General features: G+C 49.2%; 1 protein-coding gene and 3 non-coding genes across 4 annotated transcripts in view; 1 reads left to right on the forward strand and 3 right to left on the reverse strand.

The window, feature by feature from the left end:
- The window catches only part of LOC117870001 (zinc finger protein OZF-like), an 876,360-nt gene that overhangs the window by 701,528 nt on the left and 149,135 nt on the right, over window positions 1-25,697 (reverse strand). The gene's annotated exons all lie outside the window — the stretch shown is intronic.
- TRNAT-AGU lies at window positions 8,119-8,192 on the forward strand. The gene has a single exon. It is a non-coding gene; the product is annotated as a tRNA-Thr (tRNA).
- Window positions 11,740-11,812, reverse strand: TRNAV-AAC. Its single transcript has one exon. It is a non-coding gene; the product is annotated as a tRNA-Val (tRNA).
- Window positions 15,741-15,822, reverse strand: TRNAS-AGA. The gene has a single exon. It is a non-coding gene; the product is annotated as a tRNA-Ser (tRNA).

Consider the following 25,697-nt stretch of genomic DNA (forward strand, 5'->3'; position numbering starts at 1 on the left):
CTTAGTGGGATACTGAGTGCACCGTTCCAAATACCGCTGCAAGTGTGAACATGCTATTGCGCAGGCAGCTGACAATGTAAACACACAATAGCGGTTTCCCTTCAGCACTCTCTGAGTGGCGCTGTAACTCCCAGCGCTGTAACTCTGCCAGTGTAGACATAGCCTCAGAGAGACTGACTGCCAGGATCCCAGGACTGATCCCCTCTGGGGAATGAAGCACAAGGTCGACAGTCTATGCAGCCTTCACTAGTCTCCCTGTATCTGCAAACCCTGCTAGCCCAAAGTGCTGGACCATCTGTGCCATTACCTGGTTCCTAAACTGCAGCTACAGTTCCTACTCCAGGTGAATCCAAAGACCGAGAGGTGCAGAGATCCAACCCCTTGTAATCTTAGAAACGTTTTGTTCCTTTTTCTATTTTTTTGTCTGTTTCTTTTTATGAACTTCGAGACCTCCCAGCCTTTCTATTAGATTGGGGTGTAACAGTGCGGCTCAGTGGGGGTGAGTGTGTGAACGCCTCTGAAATCTACAAAGGGAAGATACTAGGAAGAATAGTTCCCCAAATCTTAATAGCCTTAAAACTCTGCCCTATGAAATGACTGAATGCATGCTCCTCACCCCTCCTGCACCCCTAGCCCCTGTCCCAGCCCGGAGCCTGCACCCAGTACCCAAACTCCGTCCCAGAGCCTGCATCTCCTCCCTCCGCACCCCCTCCCATCCCCAAACTCCCTCCCAGAGCCTGCACCCCCAGCACAGAGCCTGCACCCAAACTCCATCCCAGAGCCTGAAGCCCGCACTCCCTCCTGCACCCCCACCTCCTGCCCCAGCCTGGAGCCTGCTCCCAGTCCCAGAGACTGCACGCCCACCCCCTTCCAACACCCCCCCTCATGCTCCCAAATGCCCTCCCAGAGCCTGCACCCAAACTCCCTCCTAGAATCTGCACCTATCCCCTCTTGCACCCCCACCCCCTGTCCCAGACCAGAACCTCCACCAAGCACCCAAACTCCATCCAAGAGCCTGCACCCCAGACCCCATCCCTCACCCAAACTCCCTCCCAGAGCCGTAGGCAGGTGGGGGTGGAGTTTGGGGGGAGGCTCTGTGCATTCTTGGCACCACCAAAATTTCTACAAATCTGCTGCCCCTGATGTCCACTGCACTCCTGGTTCTCTACAGCTGCTTTTTTTGATCCCATCTCCTGCTCTTCTCTTCTCTCTCTTTCCACGCTCCCCTTTGTTTTCTATGGGACCTGGCCCCATAGTTCTATGTTGTGCAATATCATGTTTAACTTTCCAAATCAGCTGGGGCCTGGAGAATATTCCCAGGTGGTTGTTCCCTATGTAGATTGCAATGATCTCTGGTGTGTCCTCACAGGGAACCAGTTAAAAAAAGAGCCAGGAGCTGGTCCCAGCGCATCCCCCATCTGCTGTGCGGAGAGAAAATTGCCTCCAGGCCAAGGCCCAGCTGCAAACCCCTGGCTGAATTACAGGCTGTCTTGGAAGCCCACTGCACAATGTTGTGTCCACAAATTCATATCCCAGCCACAGGTGTACTTCATATAATCTAAATGAGAGACATGGGGAAGGAAGCAGACGGGGTTAAAACCTGTGGTGGTTATGGCCCACCTCATGCATTGGCCTCCCCTCAGGCAGGGAACTTATAGGCCCCTCTGTCAGTTGGTGTTGGCAGCAACAAGGGCTGGGTTCAATGTCTAGGGGAGGAGAGCAAGAGCGATGGAGGAGAAGAGAGAGTCCCGAGAGAGGAAGCAGCTGGAGGGAAGCAATGAATGCAGAGTGCAAACCAATCAGCTGAGGGTGTCACGGGAGTACTGAAATGACAACCACTGCAGGTCCAATGATGTAATGGTCAGCCTTCTGGACTCTGAATCCTGCCATCTGAGATCAAATCCCAGTGGGACCTCCGGGTGCTGTGTTGGTTTGCTGTAAAACCTTGGAGCTCAATGTGCTTGATTTCCTTGTTCCTAAGTGCAGCAAAGTGAGATTTTTTCTTCCTGTTGAGTGACTGACGCCCGCTAGAGCTAGGGCTTTGGTCCAGCTTGTTCAACAGGCTGGCTGCTATAGGTTGGGGCCCTAGAATTTAACAATCTGGCGAGAGATTCCTGCGGGTTGACCTGATAGTTGTGTTTCTTGCTGCTTCACCTGATGTCCACAAGTTTGGTCCTTGTATCTATAGCTGCCACGCACTTCCTCTTGCCCACATGGCACTTAAGAGAAACAGTTCCAGGGCCAGGCTTAATAGTCAGGGAAAGGCAGGAGGGAGGCGTCCCAGGCTGGAGCCCAGCACACCTTTCCTCCTCTGGGCCCTAGAGCAGAGGTAGCTGTTGCTGAGAGCTCCAGGGCAGGGCAAGAGGAGGAGAAGACCATGCCCATGCGTTAATTCAGAGAGTAGTTGATTACCATTCTACATGCACATTTATAAAAATGTGCAGATACTATGTTGCTGAATATGATAAATTTGATAGACTATTAAAGAGCACATCTTTATATAAATGATACCCAGAAATTGCTGATATCAATATAAACTGTCAATTTCCCTGTATAAGCAGACATCCATAGAAATATCAGTATTTGGCCTTACAGGAACTATGAGGCTTCCCTCTACCGCAAGTAAAGGAGAAATGTTGTCATGTTTTACATAAATTTTCACCTTACAGATGACTTACATGTTTCTCACTGTCCTGAGTTCCACGGGACATGGGGAAGCTCTAGGAGACGGCTCCCCTTGGGATCATGTATTACGTGGATCCAAAGGCTGGGGGAAGCCAGACCCAACTTGCAGCCAGGAATACCAATTCCTAGAAGCTCCCTCCTATAGAGAACTCAACTGAAGGGTCGTGAAGAAGCTGGATGTTAGGTAATTTTGCTGAGTGCTTAATGTGATGGATCAGAAATTCATTGGGATGTCCCCACACAGGTGGAAACGCTGCTGACTATGAAACTTCCTGTCTCTTTTGTTTTTAGTGCTGTAATATTAGTGGTGAAACATGCTACTCACGAACATACTACACACACACACACACACACTTCAAGAAAATCCATGCAAGAAGTCAAAAGTGCTTGGATCTCACTGCTCTGCTTGATAGAATCCAAACACAAGCTGAGCTTGTCAGGCATAGGTGGGGGCTGGTAGGGAGTCGGGTGTGGGATGGTTTAAATTACACAGGCACTAGTGACAAAGTTCCAGAATGTATGGGAGTGTAAAGTTGGTTGGTCCATGTTACACTCCCCTCCCAGCTGACATTGTCTGTCTTCGGAAGTGCAAATCTCATCTCTAATATGGCACATTCTGCTGAATGTGAGGTACCTTCATTTATGCTCCGTGAGGTTTGATCTCTCTTTTGTGCACTGTGTCTGTGAATGAAAATTATAGACTACCGTATTCAAAAACAAATGCATCAGCATGTGCTTGCCCTGACCACCGACAGTGAATTGCCACTGAGTTGAAGGTAATGACATTCCTCTGTACTAGACAGGGACTGGCTACAGAGTTTGCTTACACACACACCAGATACGTTTAGCATTAGAACTTTTAATGCTCTACCAGGAGTTCATTTAAAGGAGGTATTTTACACACAGCGCCACCTTGTGGCTGATTAATGGAATGCTAAACTCTAGTATACTAAAGGGTGCACTGCAGGGCCGCCAGGCTATTTGCCTATCATCCTGCTCTGGCTTCTGTCCAAAACCCCGGCAGAGCAACGAGACAGGCATTTGTAGATTCACACTCACAGCCCAGTCAGATCGTAGATTCTATAGCCTGGAGAGTTTGTTTTCTTCATTCGGAGGTCTTCTCCTCTCCCTGCATAACCAGCAGCAATGCTTGATGTTCCTAACACACATGTCCCCTCTCTAGTCAGAAGAGACCTCTCTAGAACTGTGGAGAATAGTTGCCCAACTAGAGCAGAGGCAGTTGTAGTGATATGATCTAACTGAATGATGAAAAGGATTAGAAAACACAACTTGTAGGGACAGACTAAAGGAGCTCAATCTATCTAGTTTAAGACAGAGACGGTTAAGGGATGACTTGATCCCAATCTATAAATACCTAAGTGGGGAACAAATATTTGATACTGGGCTACTCAGTCTAGCAGAGAAAGGTTTAACATGATCCAGTGGCTGGGAGTTGAAGCTAGACCACTTCAGACTGGAGATAAGGTGTATATTTTTAACCATGAGAGTAACTAACCATTGGAACAACATACCAAGGGTTGTGGTGGATTCTCTATCACTGACAATTCTTAAATTGCAGATTGCATGTTTTGCTAAAAGATCTGCTTGAAGAGTTATTCTGGGGCTGTTCAATGGCCAGTGTTATACAGGAGGTCAGACTACATGATTATAGCTGTCTCTTCTGGTCTTGGAAGCCATGATGCAAACTGCTTAAGTCTCTTAGTGTCTCATGACAGAAGAATGCTCATATCAAGACTTCAGGTCAAGCTTTTGGTACCAATGTAAAGACAGAGGGACTATGAAGCAGAAATGAATAGTGAGTGCCACTAGTGCTCAAGCTGATGTTCACACACAAAGTGTGAAGGAATAGTTGCAAATGTTTTTGCTCCACGGGCATGTGATGAAGTAATCGACAACCTGAAAAATGTTGAATATGAATAAACATGAGAACTTATTGCAGCTGAGATAAATGTTCTGAATGAGTATGGAATTGAAAATAAGGCTGTGACACTCTCGTCAGCTAATACAAAGACAAACTTAGGTGATCGATACAGACATGCAAGAGAAGATTTGCACAGCAAAATAAACATGAGCTTAAAAAGGGAAGTGATAGGCCTTGGATGTCCTACTCACATTGTGCACAAGTATACTGAATGACAGGGGATACTATCCTGGTAGACACTGAGAGCATTCAAATTAACCTTTTTGGATATTTTCATATATTCACTATTTGTGTGGAAAGACTGCAAAGTTTTTGTGAGTATGTGGGACAAGAATATCGGAATATACTGGGATGCATATCTGTTGGAAGACTATTACAACAAACTGTAATATGGCCTGAAAATTCTTAGCATGCATAGAGGACAACTTTCTGATTGAAACAACCAGGGAGTTATCCATTTTGGATCTGGTTTTGACCAACAGGGGTAAATGAGTTGGGAATGTGAAGGTGGTTGGGAACGTGGGAGAGAAGTGATCATGATCTGATAGAATTCAAGATCCTGTGGAAAGGAGGACATGAGAACAGCAAAGCAAGACCACTGGACTTCACACAGGCGGATTTCAGTCAACTCAGAGAAATAGTAGGCAAAGTCATCTGCAGATTTGATCAGTGTGCTCTCTCTTCCTACATCCAGGTAGTTAATGAAGATGTTAAATAACATCAGGCCGAAAAGAGGAGGTTAGACTAGATAACTTTTGTGGTCTCTTCTAACCTTATGATGTTATCACTCTACGACCACCTCTGCTCACATTTTCCTATATCTTTCTAGTAAATGCAAGAGACCTTCATCGGTAATCTAATTAATACATTGTTAAGGGAAAGGCTTCTTTGTAGAGGAGCACTGGGGGAAAAAAATCAAACCACGAGCCTGGAGTTGATGAAAAGGCTGCTGAGACTGGCATTGGCAAGGCGGTTGCTTGGACTGCAATTGCTGGAACACAAAAGCCTGTGCCGCACGTCCTTGTGATTCGCTGGAGATGTCTGCGCACAGAGATCCTGATAGTGCAATCTCAGTAGGTCTTGCAGGAATTGGAGAGTTACTCTCCTTTCACCTTCCTTTAATTATCATTGATGAAAAATGGAGCAGTCAGAAGAAAAGCCCCAGAGAGAGGCAATGTGGCTAATATGACCAAGGCCCTGTTAGTACATAGGCCTGTTTGTTACCTGGAGATAGAAATTTGGGTTTGATTTTTCATACTCTTATATCCTTACTAATATGTGTGAAAAAAGAACACAGAAATTGTATGTTGCTTCTGCCCAGCCAGATGTGTTTGTCGGTATAATGGAAAAGTGAAGGGATAGAGCTAAAGTGTTACTATGGTGAGAGTGTAATATACGAGCATACACTGGAAGGCTGCCTGGCTCCTCTCTCAAGCCAAGGTCAAGCAACCAGGTAGGAGGGGCAGGGAGGGGGGATGGGGGAGGCATAAGACACACTAAAAGCCAAAGAAAAGCCTGGCTTTAACCACTACACAACCTCACTTCTTACCCCTCCCATGGTGTACAAAATAGGTGGCACCAAGCCCCCAGACTCATGACCCTCCAAAATGGAACAACCATCAATTTGTAAGGGGTGGGACTAGGGACATGCACTGCAGGTATTTTGGGGCCTGCTAAGAAAGAGGAGAGGGAACGGGGACACAGATAAAGGCTCTGTGGTGTCAGAGCGGGGAATAGAACACTGGGAAACAGACTGCTGGCACGTGGACTATGGATATTCTTGCTTGAAACTAACCCAATAAACAGCACATTGCCTGCACTTCGGACTTCTGGTCTCATGATCTACCTGCATGACAAGAACCAGGGGAGGGAGTGAAAGAAAAGCTGCCTAGTAAACACCTGCTGAGTAAAAAGGAGATTCAGGGTCAAGCACCCAGTGGTGCCTGGCTGAATGTGTCTCCTCTCCCCACAGCTTGGTGATCTTTTGAGGAAATGGAGAAGACTGCCTTTGCCTAGCCATACATTGCTTGCAAAAGAAACAGGTCTTTTTGATGACAAGTGTTGAAAGGAGCCACTAGACAAATGTGAAGACAAGAAAAATGTCCCCATAACTGAACTTGCGTCTATGGATGTTGAAGCCACAATACAGAGTGATAAACACTATATGATCACGGCTGGTGTCAGAAGAGTCTCTACCAAAGCCTTTTTCCACCAGCAGGGGCCTCTCTGTGCACAGAACTCCTGGTAGGTTGATGTCTGCAGACAGTGGAGAACTCCATTTTGGCATCTCTTTGTCTCTTTTGTGGTGAACATCTGCAGTGGCTGTTAAAAGGCCTCTAGATAGTGGTCTTTGGGAAGAGCTGGCGGAAGAGCCTTCCTACTAACCAGGAGAGCCTGGCTTGGCCTGCCAGTTCTTCCTTGCTGAACCTAGTGTGTCTGTTGGCTCCTTTTTTGTATCTCTTTTCATAAAAAAAAAAGACCTGTCAGCACAATCCTTCTAAGTGGTTGTTCAAGACAGAGAGAGCCTTCCTTGCGGCTAAATTTTGGTGCCACGGGGCATGCCTCACCACTGTGGTGCCTCCTGCTGGCCATCCTCGGAATTAGCTCTGGTTCGCCGGTGCGCCTTCATCTAGTGGCGTCTGGCCGCCTTCTGTTCTATCATTAGGACCCATGTTATTCTCAGGACTGTGGTGTCCTCTTATAGACACAGCCCTCCAGCTTTGCCCCACTCAGTTCTCTCCCCCCTTCCAGGGGGATGGCTGTCCTCTTCCCAGCCACTTGCCTCAGTGGCCAGCTGCAGTCCAGTGTCTAGCCACCTGTGTCAGTGGCAACTGAGGCAAAAGGACAGGGGGGCGGCAGTCACACAGTGCGTCGCCTCCAACTCCTGCTCTCTTTTTCCCTGGACCACTTCCCCACAGCCCTAGCACTTTTCTCTGCCTTTGTATCAGGGCCTCAGTCTGGCAGTAGTCAGCCAATAGCTCATTCATGCTCTCCTTACCCAACCAGCACTACTCTGATCGGAATGACAGACTCTTGCTCTGCTGAACAGCCCTTTATAGATGGGCTGCTCCAGAAAGCCTTCTCCTGATTGGCTCTCCCAATAAGCTCTTTCCTGATAGGCTGGGTTCTGTGCAGCCTCTGCAAGGCTGCCTTAACCTTTCCCTGCTTGTGTGGGACAGCCGCCTCACCACACTTTGAAAGTGGCAAATGAGAAGTCTGGAGCTGAAGGAAAGGTTACCATGACTCAGAATTGAGCCGAGGTTGCTGTGACTGAAACACAGATCACTAACCACTATATGATCACAGTGGCTGGTGGGAGAAGCACATCTTAGAAGCCCTCTGTCAACTCAGCTGTGGCTTTCTGTGCACAGAGAACCAGATGCCTCAAGGTCTGCCAGTCTTGAGGGAAATGGGGAACATCTGTACTTTGGAATTTGCAGGTGTTGTCCTGGACCATCAAATGGAACAGTGGCAAACACTTTCTTGAGGCAGGCAGCATGGCTTAACTGGCTAAAGCACTTGTCTAGTAAACAGGAGATCCTGGGTTCAACTCCCAGTGCTGCCTTGTTGTATAGCTTTTGTCTCCTCTCATTACTTTTTCCTGTGTCTTTCTAGGAAACAGGAGATACCTCCCTTGGCAATCCAAGTAATTGCTTGCTAAGGAAAAAGCTTCTTTGGAGAGAAGCATTGGAAAGAATCAAATCACAAGCCTGGAGTTGATGAAAAGGCTGCTGTGACTGGCATTAGCAAGGCGGTGGCTTCGACTTCAGTTGCTGAAACACGAAAGCCTGTGCCACACGTCCTTGTGATTAGATGGGGATGTCTGCACACAGAGGTCATGTCACCTTCCTTTTGATTGTCATTGATGAAAAATGGAGTAGTTAGAAGAAAAGTCCCAGAAAGTGGCACCGTGGCTCAGGTGGCCAAGGCACCTGCCAGGTAAAGTGGAGGTTAGGGATGCAGCACCCAGTGGTGCCTTGCCAAATATGTCCGCTCTTCCCACCTTTTGGTCAATCTTTTGAGGAAACAGAGAAGACTGCCTTTGCCTTGCAATGCAAATGCTTGCAAAAGAAGCCGGTCATTTTTTCTGACAAGTGTCAGAAGGAGGCACCTAAGAAATGTGGAGACAAGGAAAAGGTCACCGTAACTCAACTTGCATCCATGGCTCTTGAGGCCACAACACAGAGCACTAAGCACTGTACTATCACAGCTGCTGACAGAAGGGTCTTTTCCAAAGGCATTTTCCACTAGCAGGGTCCTCTCTGTGCGCAGAATTCCTGACAGTTTGATGTCTGCAGGCACTGGAGATCACTGTTTTGGCATCTCTCTCTCTGTGTCTCAGTGAACATCCGCTGTGGTTGTTGAAAGTCTGTGACGGGATCTCCGGGATGCAACCTGAACAGTGGGACCCCCGAGCCCTTTGTCCCACTGCCTGGACTCCTGCTCACACTGTGATGCTGTGACAAGCTGCGAATCTCTGGTAGATATTGCACTTACACAGACATCCACAGGTAGGGACACATCCTACTGAGTTACATGAATGCTTCTCCCAGCCACTCATAAAACTAATGATAGAGAGCCTCCCGCCAATTCCCACCAGCTCTGCAGCCTTGCGCCCCTGGATTATACCATCTTGCCCTAGTCAGAAGCCTGACCAGTGTGAGTTTATTACCCTGTTCACCCCTCCTTCATTCTGAATATTGCATGCACCAGCCTTGTAATGGAACGGAGATTTCCCAAGAACTTCAAGCAAAGTACACTAGTTTAAGTGCAGCATAAAATAGATTTCTTAACTACAGAAAGAGGGACCTTTAAGGATTATAAATGGTAGGCATAAAAGATCAGAGTAAGTTACCAAAGAAAATAGAAGATAAATGCACAATGTAAACTTTACACCTTATTACACTAGGCAGTTTTTAGGTCAAGCAATTTTCTCACCCCACTGGATCTTACCCTCCTTAATACATAGAATTCCCCCTGAAACCTGGACCACTGTCCTCAGATGACCTTCATTTTCTCAGGATTCCTGCTGCTTCTACATAGGTAGGGGGAGGAGAAAGCAAAAACGTGAGGCCAGTCTCCTATTTTATATTCTTAGTTCAAGTGTCTAGAAGACACTTGCCCAGACATGTCCGGGTGGGCTCTGCTGAGTCACTAGCTTGGGGAATCCTCCTGGTGTGGTCTTGTGCAACTGAGTCACTTGAGCAGTCCCCATAGTGTGGTGCTTGAGCATCTGTCATTGAATTGCAAATCCCTTAATTACAATTCCTCTGCTGACTCATGGTTGTTGAACACCCTCCTGGGCAGGGGTCCTTTGTGTGTCACTAGCAAACTTATAGCATATTGCAGTAACAGCCATACAGCAAGAGGCATAACTCCACACACCCTCATGCTGTATATATTTGGACAGAATGACAGATTTCAGCAGATCATGACTTTTCATATGATAACTTACATGGAATGTTTTGTATGAAATATCACTGCCATATATGAATGATGAATATGTGGGCTACAGGGGCTATTTTGAGGTCCATCATGTCACAAAAGCCTCTAGAGACTGGCCTTTGGGAAGAGCTGGCTGAAGAGCCTTCCTAGTAACTGAGAGATCCTGGCTTGGGCTGCCAGTTTGTCCTTGTGAACGAAACTTGTCTGTTGGGCTCCCTTTTTTGTATATCTTTCTCATAAACAGAAAAGAAGTTCTTGGCCAATCTTTGAAAGTGCTTGTTCAAGACACAGAGAGCCTCTGCACTGGGGCAGGGGGTAGAGGTGCAGGAGGGGGTTGGGGTGGTGGTACCTGAGGCGGCATGGCTCCCAAAGTGACCCGCACACACTCCCCTCCGGCAGTAGCTCCTAGATGGTGAGATCCAGGAGGGCAGCGGCGGAGTTTGCCCTCAGGGCCACAGGGATATGCCAGCCACTGCAGGAGCAGCACGGCATGGAGGGAGGGGGCAGAGATCAGCCTTAGCACTGCTGACACGTCTCCGTGTGTCGCTTGTGAGGCATCAGGTCTCTGTGGGCTGCCTGGGCCGGGCGCAATGCCAGAGGGGGCTCGGGCCACCCCTTTGCCTCCTCTCTCCAGGCTCCTGGCTCACCTTGCTGGCCAACAGGGATTTTAGGGTGCAGCAGTGCAGGGAGCGGGAAGAGCAAACCACAGCGGCTGCCTCCCCCACACTTAGGAAAATGGCAGGACCTGCTGGCCCCACAGACTAAGTCACCAGGTCTCCAGCTTGCGCCATTCGACCCAACGGGTTGATCTTGTGGCCAGAATTATTTGCAGTTGGGATTTCTCCCCAACAGTACCCCACAGGGGTTCAGGGTCATCTCCAGCACAGGCCACACAGGAAGGCTTAATGCTTGAGCTGCAGCACATGCTGGGTAGGCTTAAGTCTGGGCCCCCCATGGCAAGAGAGAAGAGAAAGACTTGGCCCCTGGAGGGGCAGGCTGGGGCTTCCTGGATCCCATGTGCTCACAGCCAGCGCCCCACACCCACGTTGTCAATGGCGCCCCCAGGTCAACCAGAAAGGAGCACCACCAAGTCCACTTATGGCTTACAGGCAACTCCCAAACCCATCACAGCACACCATCTTGGCCAGAAAGGTGCCCACTCAGCCTCACCGTTGCTTCTTTTCCTTCCATCCAGAACCCGCTTCTCCTGGGCTGCAAGTAGCCATCCCAGGGATGCCAAGAGGCAGGCACAGGATTCTACCTCCTAGAAGCCAACCACACCTCCCCAGGCTTGACAGAACGAATGGTTGAACTTTACTATCCCCATTTTGTCACACAGCTTCTTCCCTGCCTTCCTCAGCTTGACTTTCCTCTATTGCCCCATTCCTGTCTTACTTCCTCCTTTTGCAAGTCACGCAAAGGAAGCCAGCAGGAAGTAACGGCCTCTATAGGCCAATCTCCAAGGGCAGAGGAGGCCAAGCCACAAGCCTCCAAAAGGTGACATGCCTAACTGCTCTAGGTTCTCCAGACTGATGCCAAGGTGCTTTCTTCACTGAGGTCACTACCCTCTGTCATGCAGGGGTTGGAGTTTTCCCAGGGATAGGCCAATAGGAGAAGGAGGAGCGCCTTCCTGGGCATCAAGGGGATCTGGGAAAAGGAAGCCAGTATGTTTCTGCCTGGTTTTGAACCAGGGACCTTTTGTGTGTTAGGCAAACGTGATAACCATTACACTACAGAAACTCTCTTGCGGGGCTCTGCTTTGCCCTTTAAATTCCATCCACTTGATGTGCACTCACCCTGGCACTCACCAATAGGCAGACCTGGAGAAAGTGGTGGCAGCCCTTCGATAGGTTCAGCTGGTAGAGCAGAGGACTGGAGCTGGTGCTCAGGAAGTCATCCTTATGTCGCTCTTGTGATTCTTTCTTGAGGGAGAGCTTCTTTTTCTTCCCTTTGCTGACAAAGAGCAAGAGAAGAATGAAAGGTCAGGTGAGCCAATTTGGTGCCGAAGCCCATGCTGTCTTTTCCTGCTGCATAGCCCAAAATGAGGGACTCAGGGCAGTTAAAGGCACTGCTGCACTTTCAGAAAACAGCCCACCCCTGCACAAAGGGGGATAGAAGAGCATGCCAAAGCCCAAAATTGAACTAGGGACCTTTAGAGCCTCAGTCTAGCACTTGCCTAACTGATTTATTTAAACAGCTGCTAGGCGTGTTTTTGGCCTACTGCTTTTCTGTCTGGGATGTTTTTGTCAGCTGTGGCACAGAAAAAGGACGTCATTGTGAGTGGCCCATGAAGGCAAGATTCACTTTTGTCTTCCTTGCTCAGCTTTACTCGCTTCTTCGCCCTATTCCTGCCTTAGTTCCTGGGTTACCTGAAGGCGACTGGGGCCCAGTGGTACGAGGAGGAAGTTGGGCAGCTAGACCCTGGTGGCAAAAGTCCTGCCACCACTTGCCCGCCACTCTCTTCTCCCAGCTTCACATATTGGCCACCAGGGACTTGGTGCCCAGCAGCGCAACAGAAGGTGGTAGACAGAGCCACCCTCACCTTGAAGCTCCGGCTCATTAAATCATATCTTCAATCGATGATGGCCAATGAGAGACCAACATCGCTTGCTATTTTAGCACTTGAAATTGCCATTGGTTAATCTTTGGATCTCCCTAATGCTGCGCTTCAGTTCATGAGGGCAAACGTGAGAAAAGCGACCTTTGAACTCAAGCACTAGGGTTAACATTCTAACGCTGTCTCTTACTGTAACACTATTTAATACTGGTCCACCCTGTGTTAGTGACAATTTGATTTCTAAATATTAGTTCATTTCAGTTACTGTTCAAATTTAAAAGTTTCTATATGCTTAGAGGAAATGAATTTGTTTTATTTGCTTATATATGGTATGAATAAATAATGATTTACAGATCCTAGCATGCAAATTTATCATCTTATATGACAAAGAAAATCGTGCATCCAAATTGTGCATAAAAATCATGAAATGAGCTACAAATGCAATGAAAAATAAGATATTCAAAGGTTTAACGTATGGGGGGGTCAGGCACTGAAGATGCTTCATGCCTGGGGTGCCATTTGGTCTAGGGCAGACCCTGTCAGGGAGAACAGGAGTTAGTTTCACATCCCTATTTTCAGGCTGTAATCTGTGGCAATCTGCTCTGTGGAAGGGATTCCAGTAGCCCAGACTTAGGGGTGGAACAGGCCCCTGATTGAGGGGGTGGCTGCATGGTTTACAGCACTCTGATGTCTTTGACAATCTGTCTCTCCCAAAGCCTCAGATCTGCATCCCCATAAGGCTCCTGCACTGCCTCCGCTCCTTTCACATTCTATGGAAAGGAGCAGCATCAAGGGTTAGGGATGGGCCATAGGGCACTACGTGGGTGGCAGAGGCTTCAGGACCAAGAGTGTTTGCCTGTCTGGGGCATTTTGGCTGAGACCTCAGGGACACATTGTGAGGCAGAATCCCAGGCATCTATATGAAAGGAGCAAAAGGGCATAAGGACGTAAGAACGGCCATACTGTGTCAGACTGGGTCCATCTAGCCCAGTAGCCTGTCTTCCCATAGTAGCTAAAGCCAGGAGCTTCAGAGGGAATAAACAGAACTGGTAATTATCAAGTGATCTATCCCCTGTCACCCATTCCCAGCTCCTGGCAAACAGAGACTACGGACACCAACCCTATCCATCCTGGTTCATAGCCACTGATGGACCTGTCCTCCAGGAATTGATCTAGCTCTTTTTTTCAACCCTGTTATAGTCTTGGCCTTCACAACATCCTCTGGCAAGGAGTTCCGCAGGCTGACTGTGCATTGTGTGAAAAAATACTTCCTTTGGTTTGTTTTAAATGTGCTGCCAATTCATTTCATTTGGTGGCCCCTAGTTCTTGTGTTATGAGAAGGAATAAGTAACACTTCCTTACTTACTTTCTCCACACCAATCATGATTTTCTAGACCTCTATCATATTCCCCCTTAATCATCTTTTTTCCAAGCTGAAAAGTCCCAGTCTTATTATTCTCTCCTCATATGGCAGACACTTCACACCCCTTTTCTGAACCTTTTCCAATTCCAAAACATCTTCTTTAAGATGGGGTGACCATAGCTGCACGCAGTATTCAAGATGTGGGTGTACCATGGATTTATATAGTGGCAATAAGATATTCTCTCTTATTATCTATCCCTTTCCTAATGATTCCCAACATTCTGTTTGCTTTTTTGACGGCCACTGCACATTGAGTGGATGTTTTCAGAGAACTATCCACAATGACTCCAAGATCTCTCACTTGAGTTGCAACAGCTATTTTACATCCCATCATTTTATATGTATACTTGGGATGATGTTTTCCAATGTGCACCGCTTTGCATTTATCAACATTGAATTTCATCGGCCATTTTGTTGCCCTTTCACCCAGTTTTGTGAAATCTCTTTTTAACTTCTCACAGTCTGCTCTGGACTTAACTATCCTCAGTAGTTTTGGATCATCTGCAAATGTTGTCACCTCACTTTTTATCAGCTCATTTATGAATATGTTGAATCGTACTGGTCCCAGTACAGACACCACTAGTTACCGGTTTCCATCCTGAAAACTGACCATTTATTCCTACCCTTTGTTTCCTATCTTTTAACCAGTTATTGATCCATGTGAGGACCTTCCAGAGGTGAAAGTAAGCTGGTACATTCCGGTACATTCGGGTGTGGCGGACCGACTTCCGCAGGCTGGTGATATTTAAGTCGCCTCCCGAGCCCCACCGCCGGAGCCCTGAGGAGCAAATCACTACCATGGAATGCTTCTCTCTCCCGCTCTACGAACACAGAGCGGGGGCAGCGGAAGCTTCCTTACAGTGGTGGGATCACCATTCCCCCACCTGTGGTGCTCCCATAACACCCCTTCCCCAAGGACCCACACTCACACCACTTCTCCCCCCAAGGCCACACCCACAGAATGCTTCTTCCCCCCAAGACTCCCTCCTTTTCCCCCCTCCATCACTTCTCCAAACAGCTGGTAAAGAGTGGTGGGGCCATGGCCCTCTAAACCTCCCTGTTCCAGCAGCCCTGACACAGAGCTAAGCAGGCAGCAGTGTGTGTGTGCGTGCGCGTGTATGTGACAGAGACTGCTGTGCTGTGCTGAGCCAGTGAGAGAAGCGGGGGCTGATGTCAGGGCTATCCCCCTCCTTCTGCCTCAGGACTGGTTGCTTCCAGCAGATGTCTGAACTTAGAGACAGTGTGCCAACACACTTACTCTTCCCTAACACACACACTGCCGCAACACACACACTGTCTCTCCCTACACTCCAACAGTCTCTACCCCGCCATGCACATTGCAGTTGAAAAGCAGCTGGCAATCTAGTAGGCTACCCATGGAACAATGAGATAGAGAAACCTGCATCATGTGATGCTGTACCTGCCCCATGAGGCATTGCAAACCCTTCCCAAAACACTGAAGCCAGTTGCACAGTGGGATAGCTCCCTACAGTGCACTTCTCTCTGTGGTGATCCAAGAGCTGCTAGCGTGGATGCGCTCTGGTGACACAAGGGGCGTAGTATGGACATGCAACACCAGTTTAATTAAAACACTTTAAACTAAAGTGGCATAACTCAGTAGTGTAGACATAGCCTGAGAGTGAAACAAGATCCAGCTCCTGTTGAAACTAAAGAACCACAACTTCCTCCGTAGTTGGCAGGATTCGAACCTGCGCAGGGAGACCCCAATGTATTTCTAGTCCATCGCCTTAACCACTCGGCCACAACTACTTATTTTTTGCCTTTCTCTCACTACACTCTAGTTCTGTTCTCACTGACTGATCGATTCCAATTGTTTCCTCAAACCAGCTTCCAGAACACTCTCACTGCTGTGCCATTGGGTAAGCATGTCCATGGCTGAACTGCAAGAAATCCTGCTAATTTCCATTCTGGTTGGAACATGACGAGAGTGTGTTTGTGGTCAATGATGTATCTGTAGATTGTTCTCCATTTCCTGCCTTGTTAATTCAGACAGTCCCTTTCCTGTCATATCCCCAGTACATCAGTGATTGTGATAGCAGAGGGCAGGCTTTTTCTGGGGTACTGAGCTTTGACAGGGGGTTCGTGGCTTCTTTCTTTCCTCACTCTGGAGTAAACTCAGGTTTTTATTCCATCCTTGATGTTTCATGGAATAACAACAGACGACCGAAGAAAGAGGTGGACAGGGTGGGTCTCAGGGGAAGGACAGAGAGGTTCGAGTGGTGGGCAGGGCAGGGGAGGGTGCAGAGAAGCATGAGTGGTGAGGAGGGCGGGTCTCAGGCGAGAGGTCAGAGGTATGGGTGGTGGGCAGGACAGCTTTAACTCCATGAGGATATGAGGAGAAAGCTAAGACCAGCAGACATAGGGCCAATAAGGAGTTTTTAAATACTAAGTGTAAGCAGGGGCTGAATGGGCTCCCCTCTCATGTCTAGTGATGAGCTGGGGGAAAGACTTCAGGAACAGACCGTGTTTGCGGAGAGATGCCTACTCTGCCTAGGTATGCAGCATGATGGTGTGGGGTTACAAATCACTTTAGGGTTGAGTAGAATGAAATGTTGTTATCCTTCCTGTCTGAGTCAAGGTCAGCAGAACATACCTAGTCCGTCCTGATTGAGGGGTAGGTGGGTGAGGAATACCTTTTATTGGACTGCATAGAAGTGATTGAGGACATCACCCTACATCAGTGCTCCCCAAGCTTTTCACATTGTGCCCTCTTATCCGTATCTGTGGTCACTCAGAAGCCACGGTTGAGAACCAGGGCTGGGAGCAGTGCCATGGCTTCCTGGAGAGAGGAATGTGGACACGGGTAAGGGGGTTGAGGCTGGGCCAGAAGCCAGGGACCCAGGCTGTGGGTGTGGTTGGGGTGGGGTTGGGGAAGAGCTGGGGCAGAGTGGGGCTGAGTGGTGCTCCCTCCCTGCCCTCCATGGGAGTTGGCTCAGGCCCTGAGGTACCCCCATAAACATTCCTCTTTGCCCCTCTAGGAGTCATGCCCCACATTTCAGGGACCACTGCACTAAACTGAACCCTTAGGGTGACCAGATCACCCGGGTCAAATATTGGGGAGGGGGGGGCAGAGGGGAAAAAACAGTGGGAGAGCAAAAAACAACAACCCCCCCCATTCCTCCTCCCTCCACAAGCGCTATTGGTCGGGATGCGGGACAAACAAGCAAATATCGGGACAGTCCCAATAAAATTGGGACGTCTGGTCACCCTATGAACCCTACTCGCTAAGGCCTTGGCTACACTTGAGAATTACAGCACTGTAACTCACTCCCCGTCCACACTGGCAAGGCACGTACAGCACTGTATCTCCATGGCTACAGCGCTGCTTGTACTCCACCTCCCCGAGAGGAATAAAGGGTGTTGCGCTGTCTCTGCTGCGCTGCGGCGCCAGTGTGGCCACCAAATGCGCTCTGATTGGCCTCCAGAAGTATTCAGCAATATCCCACAATGCCTGTTCTAGCCACTCTGGTCATCAGTTCGAACTCTACTGCCCTGACCTCAGGTGACAACCATCAGACCCGCCCTTTATATTCCCCGGGAATTTTAAAAATCTCCTTCCTGTTTGCTCAGCCAGGTGTGTAGTGCTATCAGCGAATCCTTCCAGGTGACCATGCCTCCACATGCCAAGCGAGCCCCAGCATGGAGCAATGGCGAGTTGCTGGACCTCATCAGTGTTTGGGGGGAGGAAGCTGTCCAGTCGTCGGAATTACGATACCTTTGGGCACATATCAAGGGCCATGATGGAAAGGGGCCATGACCGGAACGCACTGCAGTGCAGGATTAAAGTAAAGGAGCTGCGGAATGCCTACCGCAAAGCCCGTGAGGCAAACGGCCGCTCCGGTGCTCCCCCTGTGACCTGCCGATTCTACAAAGAGCTGGACACGATACTCGGGGGTGACCCCACCTCCACTCCGAGCACCACCATGGACACTTCAGAGCGGGAGGAGGAGGAGGAAAGCGGGAGTGAGGGTGCTGAGGTGGGGGGAGACACCCCGGAATCCCTGGACGCATGCAGCCAGGAGCTCTTCTCGAACCAGGAGGGAGGTAGCCAGTCGCAGTGGCCGATACTTGGTGGAGGACAAACAGAAGAGCAGGTTCCTGGTAAGCGGCCTTTCTGGGGGGGAAGGAATTTTTCGGTGCGGGCTCTTTGGGAGAGGGGGGTTAGTCATGCATGCCTAGATGCGGAATAGTGCATTGATGTGGTCTATCTCATCGTGGTAATCAGCCTCAGTAATCTCTTTGAAAGTCTCATCCAGAACGTGAGCAATGCGCTTGCGCAGGTTTCTTGGGAGAGCCACCGTGGTCCTTGTCCCAGCCAGGGACGTGTCTGTGCCACTGTGCCGCGACGGGTGGGGGGACCATTGCTGCACACAGGCAAGCGGCATATGGGCCAGGGCGGAAGCCGCATTGCAGTAGAAGACCGTCCCTTGCTCCCAGGTCACCCTCAGCAGCGAGATATCTTCCAGGACGAACTCCTGTGGAAAATGTTGGGACAGTGTTCAGTGTAGGTGCCCCCTGCAGCTGTTGGCTCTCCCCAAGGCACAGAAACCCAGAGGACAGTACAGCCGTGAAACAATCAGTCCCCCTTACTCACCATTTTAGGGCTCCCGTGGGTTATGTGCGCTCTCGTTGGGACGGGAAAATTATGCTATTGTGTAGACTGTGTGTTCCCTCCTTAAGTGCGGGGGAATCATTACTATGGTATAAACAATGCTGTCTCTGTTAAGTGTTGCATTTTGCCTTTACAGATGCAACCTTGAGACCTCAGCCGTCTGTGTTATCACCGGCTGAGAGACTGCGAAAATTCAGGAAGAGATCGCGAAAAAGCAAAGAAGACATGCTGCAAGAAGTGGTGCAGCAATCTCTTAAAGAGAATCAAAAAGCGCAGGAGTGGAGGGAGAGTGAAAGCAGGATCCGCCAGGAGCACCGGCAGCAAGCCACAGACCGGCTGATAAGCATCATGGAACGCCAAGCGGACTCTATCCAGGCAGCTAATCCTGAAATTAAAACCTCACTCCAAAGGAATTAGAGTGGGGGAATATGTGAGAGAAATAGCCTGTACGAGAAGAGAGACCCATTATGGACTGTAATTATTTCTATTTAAAATGGAATTTATTTGAATAAATTTTAAAATAAATCTTCTTTTAAGAGGAAAATTACTGGAGACAAGATGTGTAACCTTTTACCCATCCCCCATAGTGCTGATGTGTTTTTGTTTGTCTCTCCTCCGGTGGTTGCTTTTTAATAAAAGAATGCTTTCAAACCAAAACTAATCTTTATTCCATTTGTTGAAAGCAAACAGAGCCCTACAAAGCAACAGGCAATTTTCTTAAACCTTCATAGGGCATTGTCTGCACCAATAACAATCCCCTCCTAGCATTACAAGCACTGCCCTGCTGTACATAGCAACAAATATTAGTGGCTTCCAGCTTCAAATTGCTGCCTCAAGGTATCCCTGAGCCTTTATGGCTCCGCGCTCCGCTCCTCTAACAGCCCTGGTCTCTGGCTGTTCAAATTCAGCCTCCAGGTGCTGAGCCTCAGTGGTCCAGCCCTGAGTAAAGCTTTCACCTTTCACCCTTCCCTTCACAAATAGACGGACAAAAGCACACTCAACTCCACAGTCATTCTGCACTTGCTCAGCCTGTTGTTGAACCGCTCCTTGCTGCTGTCAAGGTGCCCCATGTCTGGCTTCATAAGCCACGGCATTAAGGGGTAGGCAGGGTCTCCCAGGATCACAATGGGCATTTTGACTTCCCCTACAGTGATCTTCTGCTCCGGGAAGAAAGTCTCTGCTTCCAGCTTCCTGAACAGGCCAGTGTTCTGAAAGATGCACCTTACCGGGCCAGCCTGCATTAATGTCTGTGAAATGCCCACAGTGATCCACAAGTGCCTGGAGAACCACAGAGAAGTACCCTTCTGATTTATGTACTCCGTGACTGGTATTGTGGCAGAATTGGAATACGTGTGCCATCTATCGCCCTCCGCAGTTAGGGAAGCCCATTTGTGCAAAGCCATCCACAATGTCGTACACGCTGCCCTGAGCCACAGTCTTTCGGAGCTGGATGCAATTAATGGCCCTGCACACTTTTATCAACACATGTCCAACAGTCGACTTTCCCACCTCAAACTGATTAGTGACCGATTGGTAGCAGTCTGGAGTAGCCAGCTTCCACAGTGCAATTGCCACGCACGTCTCCAATAACTAGGCAGCTCTCATTCTCGTGTCCTTGCACTGCAGAGTTGGGACAAGTTCATCACAGAGTCCCATGAATGTGTCTTTCTTCATCCAAAAGCTCTGCAGCCACTGCTCATCATCCCAGATGTGCATGACGATTGATCCCACCACTTAGTGTTTGTTTCCCAAGCTCAAAGGTGGCGTTCCATTGTGGTCAGCACCTCCATTAATGCCACAAGCAATCTCGTGTTCTAGCTACTACACATGGTGAGATCAATGTTGAACTCCTCTTGCCTTTGTACTATAAGGAATAACTCCACTGCCACTTGTGATGTGTTAATAAGAGCGAGCAGCATATGGGTCAACAGTGCGGGATCCATTCCTGCTGCCCGAAGAGGCAGAATGCGCAGTACACAAACCATTTAAAGATGACACCAAATGTGGACGGAAGCACGGGGATTGCTGGGATGCGAAGCAATGCATCACGGGGCATTGGGACAGGACCCAGGATGCCCCGCGACCCCCTTCACCTTCCCACAACTCTTAGCGGCATAAGGGGCGGAGATACTCAGTGTGATACTGAGTGCACTGCTCGGAATACTGCTGCAAGTGTGAACACGCTATTGCGCAGGCAGTTGACAGTGTGAACACACAATAGCGGTTTCCCTTCAGCGCTCTCTGAGCAGCACTGTATCTCCCAGTGCTGTAGCTCTGCCAGTGTAGACATAGCCTCAGAGAGACTGACTGCCAGGATCTCAGGACTGATCCCCTCTGGGGAATGAAGCACAGTGTCTACAGACTATGCAGCCTTCACTCATCTCCTTGTACCTGAAAAGCCTGCTAGCCCGAAGTGCTGGACCACCTATGCCATTACCTGGTTCCTAAACTGCAGCTACAGTTCCTACTCCAGGTGAATCCAAAGACCGAGAGGTGCAGAGATCCAACCCCTTATAATCTTAGAAACGTTTTGTTCCTTTTTCTATTTTTTTCTCTGTTTCTTTTTATGAACTTGGAGACCTCCCAGCCTTTCTATTAGATTGGGGTGTAACAGGGTGGCTCAGTGGGTGTGAGTGTGTGAACAACTCTGAAATCTACAAAGGGAAGATGCTAGGAAGAATAGTTCCCCAAATCTTAATAGCCTTAAAACTCTGCCCTATGAAATGACTGAATGCATACACCTCACCCCTCCTGCACCCCTAGCCCCTGTCCCAGCCCGGAGCCTGCTCCCAGCACACAAACTTCCTCCCAGAGCCTACACCCCTAACCCCCTCCTACACTCCCAGCCCAGAGCCTGCACCCAAACTCTGTCCCAGAGCCTGCACTCCCTCCCTCCGCACCCACTCCCATCCCCAAACTCCCTGCAAGAGCCTGCAGCCCTCATCCGTGCCGGAACCCCTGCCCCACCCCAGAGCCTGCTCCCAGCACCCAATCTCCTTCCCAGAGCCCGCACCTCCCATCCCCAAACTGCCTCCCAGAGCCTGCACCCCCAGCCCAGAGCCTGCACCCCCATCCCATCCTGCACCCTTGCACCAGCCCAGAGCCTGCACCCAGCACCCAAACTCCATCCCAGAGCCTGAACCCCCACCCCTTCCCACACACCCCATCCAGCCCCCAATCTCCTTCTCAGAGCCTGCACCTCCTCCCTCTGCACCCCCTCCCATCCCCAAGCTCAATCCCAGAGCCTGCACCCCAACCCTTCCCACACCCCCCTCCTTCCCTCAAACTCCCTCCCAGAGCCTGCACCCCTCACCCTCCTACATCCCCACCACTTGCCCCCAACCAGAGCCTGCACCCAAACTCTGTCCCATAGCCTGCACCCCCACCGCCCTGTCCCAGCCCAGAGCCTGCTCCCAGCACCCAAACTCCATCTGAGCACCTGCACCCCCACCCCCTCCGCACACACCCTCTCCTGCTGCCAAACTCCCTCCCACAGCCTGCACCCAAACTCCCTCCTTGAGCCTGCACCCCTCACCCCCCCTGCACCCCGCACCTCCTGTCCCAGCCCAGAGCGTGCACCCAGCACCCAAACTCCATCCCAGAGCTTGCATGCCAAACCCCCTCCCCCACCCAAACTCCCTCCCAGAGCCCAACCTCTCACCCCTTCTGCACCCAAACTCCCTCCCAGTGCCTGCACCCTGCACCCCTCCTGCACTCCAGATCTCCTTACCCCACCCAAAGTCCCTCCCAGAGCCTTAGGCAGATAGGGTGTGCAGTTTGGGGGGATGGGCTCTGGTCATTCTGGGCACCACCAAAATTTCTACAAACCTGCCACCCCTGTTGTCCACTGCACTCCTTGGTTCTCTCCAGCTGCTTTTTTCTATCCCATCTCTTCTCTTCTCTCTCTTTCCCCGCTCCCCTTTGTTTTCCATGGGACCTGGCCCCATAGTTCTATGTTGTGCAATATCATGTTTAACTTTCCAAATCAGCTGGGGCCTGGAGAATATTCCCAGGTGGTTGTTCCCTAGGTAGATTGCAGTGATCTCTGGTGTGTCCTCATGGGGAACCAGTTCACAAAAAGAGCCAGGAGCTGGTCCCAGTGCATCCGCCAGCTGCTGTGCGGAGAGAAAATTGCCTCCAGGCCAAGGCCCAGCTGCAAACCCCTTGCTGAATTACAGGCTGTCTTGGAAGCCCACTGCACAATGCTGTGTCCACAAATTCATATCCCAGCCATAGGTGTACTTCATATAATCTAAGTAAGAGACATGGGGAAGGAAGGAAACAGGGTTAAAACCTGTGGTGCTTATGGCCCAGCACATGCATTGGCCTCTTCACAGGCAGGGAACTTATAGGCCCTTCTGCCAGTTAGTGTCGGCAGCAACAAGGGCTGGGTTCAATGTGTAGGGAGGAGAGCAGCAGAAATGGAGGAGAGAAAATCACGAGAGAGGAAGCAGCTGGAGGAAGCAATGAGTGCAGAGTGCAAACCGACCAGCTGGGGGTCTCACAGGAGTCCTGAAATGGCAGTAGCTGCAGGTCCCATGGTGTAACGATCAGCCCTCAGGACTCTGAATCCTGAAATCTGCATTCAATCTCTGTAGGATCTCCGGGTGCTGTGTTGGTTTGCTGTAAAGCCTTGGAGCTCAATATGCTTGATTTCCCTGTTCCAAGATGTACCAGAGTGAGTTTTTTCCTTCCTGCTGCATGAGTGACGCCCACTAGAGCTAGGGCTTTGGTCTAGCTGGTTCAATAGGTTGGGGCCCTAGAATTTAAGTCTGATGTGAGATTCATGAGGGTTGACCTGATGGTTGTGTTTATTGCTGCTTCACCTGATCCCCACAATTTGGTCCTTGTACCTGCAGCTGCCACATTCTTCCTCCTGCCCACATGGCACTAAAGGGGAGCAGTACCAGGGCCAGGCTTAATAGTCAGGAAAGGGCAGGAGAGAGAGAGAGAGTCCCAGGCTGGAGCCCAGCACACCTTTCCTCCTCTGGGCCCTAGAGCAGAGGCAGCTGTTGCTGAGAGCTCTAAGGAAAGGCTTAAATGCCACAGAGCAACTGAGGGCAGGGCAAGAGGAGGGGAGGGCCATGCCCATGTGTGAATTCAGAGAGTAGTTGATTACCATTCTACATGCACATTTATAAAAATGTGCAGATACTATGTTGCTGAATATGATAAATTTCATAGACTGTTAAAGAGCACATCTTTATGTAAATGATACCCAGAAATTGCTGATATCAATATCAACTGTCAATTTCCCTGTATAAGCAGACATCCTTAGAAATATCAGTATTTGGCCTTATAGGAACGATGAGGCTTCCTTCTACCGCAAATAAAGGAGAAATGTTGTCATGTCTTACATAAATTTTCACCTTACAGATAACCTACATGTTTCTCACTGTCCTGAGTTCCACGGGACATGGGGAAGCTCTAGGAGATGGCTCCCCTTGGGATCATGTATTACATGGATCCAAAGGCTGGGGGAAGCCAGACCCAACCTGTAGCCAGGAATACCAATTCCTAGAAGCTCCCTCCTATAGAGAACTCAACTGAAGGGTCGTGAAGAAGCTGGATATTAGGTAATTTTGGCTGAGTGCTTAATGCGATGGATCAGAAATTCATTGGGGTGTCCCCACACAGGTGGAAATGCTGCTGAATATGAAATTCCTTGTCTCTTCTGTTTTTAGTGCTGTAATATTAGTGGTGAAACATGCTGCTCACAAACATCCCCTCTCTCTCTCTCTCTCACACACACACACACACACACACACACACACACACACATTTTTAAAGAAAACCCTTGCAAGAAGTTGCTTGCTGGATCTCACTGCTCTGCTTGATAGAATCCAAACACAAGCTGAGCTTGTCAGGCATAGGTGGGGGCTGGCAGGGAGTCGGGTGTGGGATGGTTTCAATTACACAGACAGACACTAGTGACAAAGTTCCAGAATGTGTGAGAGTGTAAAGCTGGTGGGTCAACGTTACACTCCCCTCCCAGCTGACATTGTCTGTCTACGAGAGGTGCAAATCTCATCTCTAATATGACACATTCTGCCGAATGTGAGAGGTACCTTCATTTATGCTCCATGAGGTTTGATCTCTGTTTTGTGCACTGTTTGTGAATGAAAATTATAGACTACCGTATTCAAGAAAAAATGCATCAGCGTATGTGATTGCCCCGACCACCGACAGAGAAATGCCGCTGAGTTGAAGGTAATGACATTCCTCTGTACTAGATAGGGACTGGCTACAGAGCTTGCTTACACACACACCAGATGCGTTCAGCATTAGATCTTTTAATGCTCTACCAGTTCATTTAAAGGAGGTATTTTACACACAGCGCCACCTTGTGGCTGATTAATGGGATGCTAAACTCTAGTATACTAAAGAGTGCACTACAGGCCCTCTAGGATATTTGCCTATCATCCTGCTCTGGCTTCTGTCCCAAACCCCGGCAGAGCAATGAGACTGGCATTTGTAGACTCCCACTCACAGCCCAGTCAGATCATAGATTCTATAGCCTGGAGAGTTTGTTTTCTTCATTCAGAGGTCTTCTCTCCCTGTGCAGCCAGCAGTAATGCTTGATGAACCTAACACACACGCCCCCTCTCTTGTCAGAAGAGACTTCACTAGAAGTGTGGAGAATAGTTGCCCACCTAGAGCAGGGACAGTTGTAGTGATATGATCTAGCTGAATGAGAAAAGGATTAGAAAAAAAAACTTGTAGGGACAGACTAAAGGAGCTAATCTATTTAGCTTAAGACAAAGAAGGTTAAGGGGTGACTTGATCCCAATCTATAAATATCTAAGTGGGGAACAAATATTTAATACTGGGCTTCTCAATGTAGTAGCAAAAGGTATAACAAGATCCAATGGCTGGAAGTTGAAGCTAGACCAATTCAGCCTGGAAATAAGATGTATATTTTTAACCATGAGAGTAACTAACCATTGGAATAACTTACAAGGGTTGTGGTGGATTCTCTAAATTCTTAAATTGAGGTTGGATGTTTTGCTAA

This window comes from Trachemys scripta, chromosome 25 (genome assembly GCF_013100865.1).
Source record: "Trachemys scripta elegans isolate TJP31775 chromosome 25, CAS_Tse_1.0, whole genome shotgun sequence".
Taxonomy (NCBI): Eukaryota; Metazoa; Chordata; order Testudines; family Emydidae; genus Trachemys; species Trachemys scripta.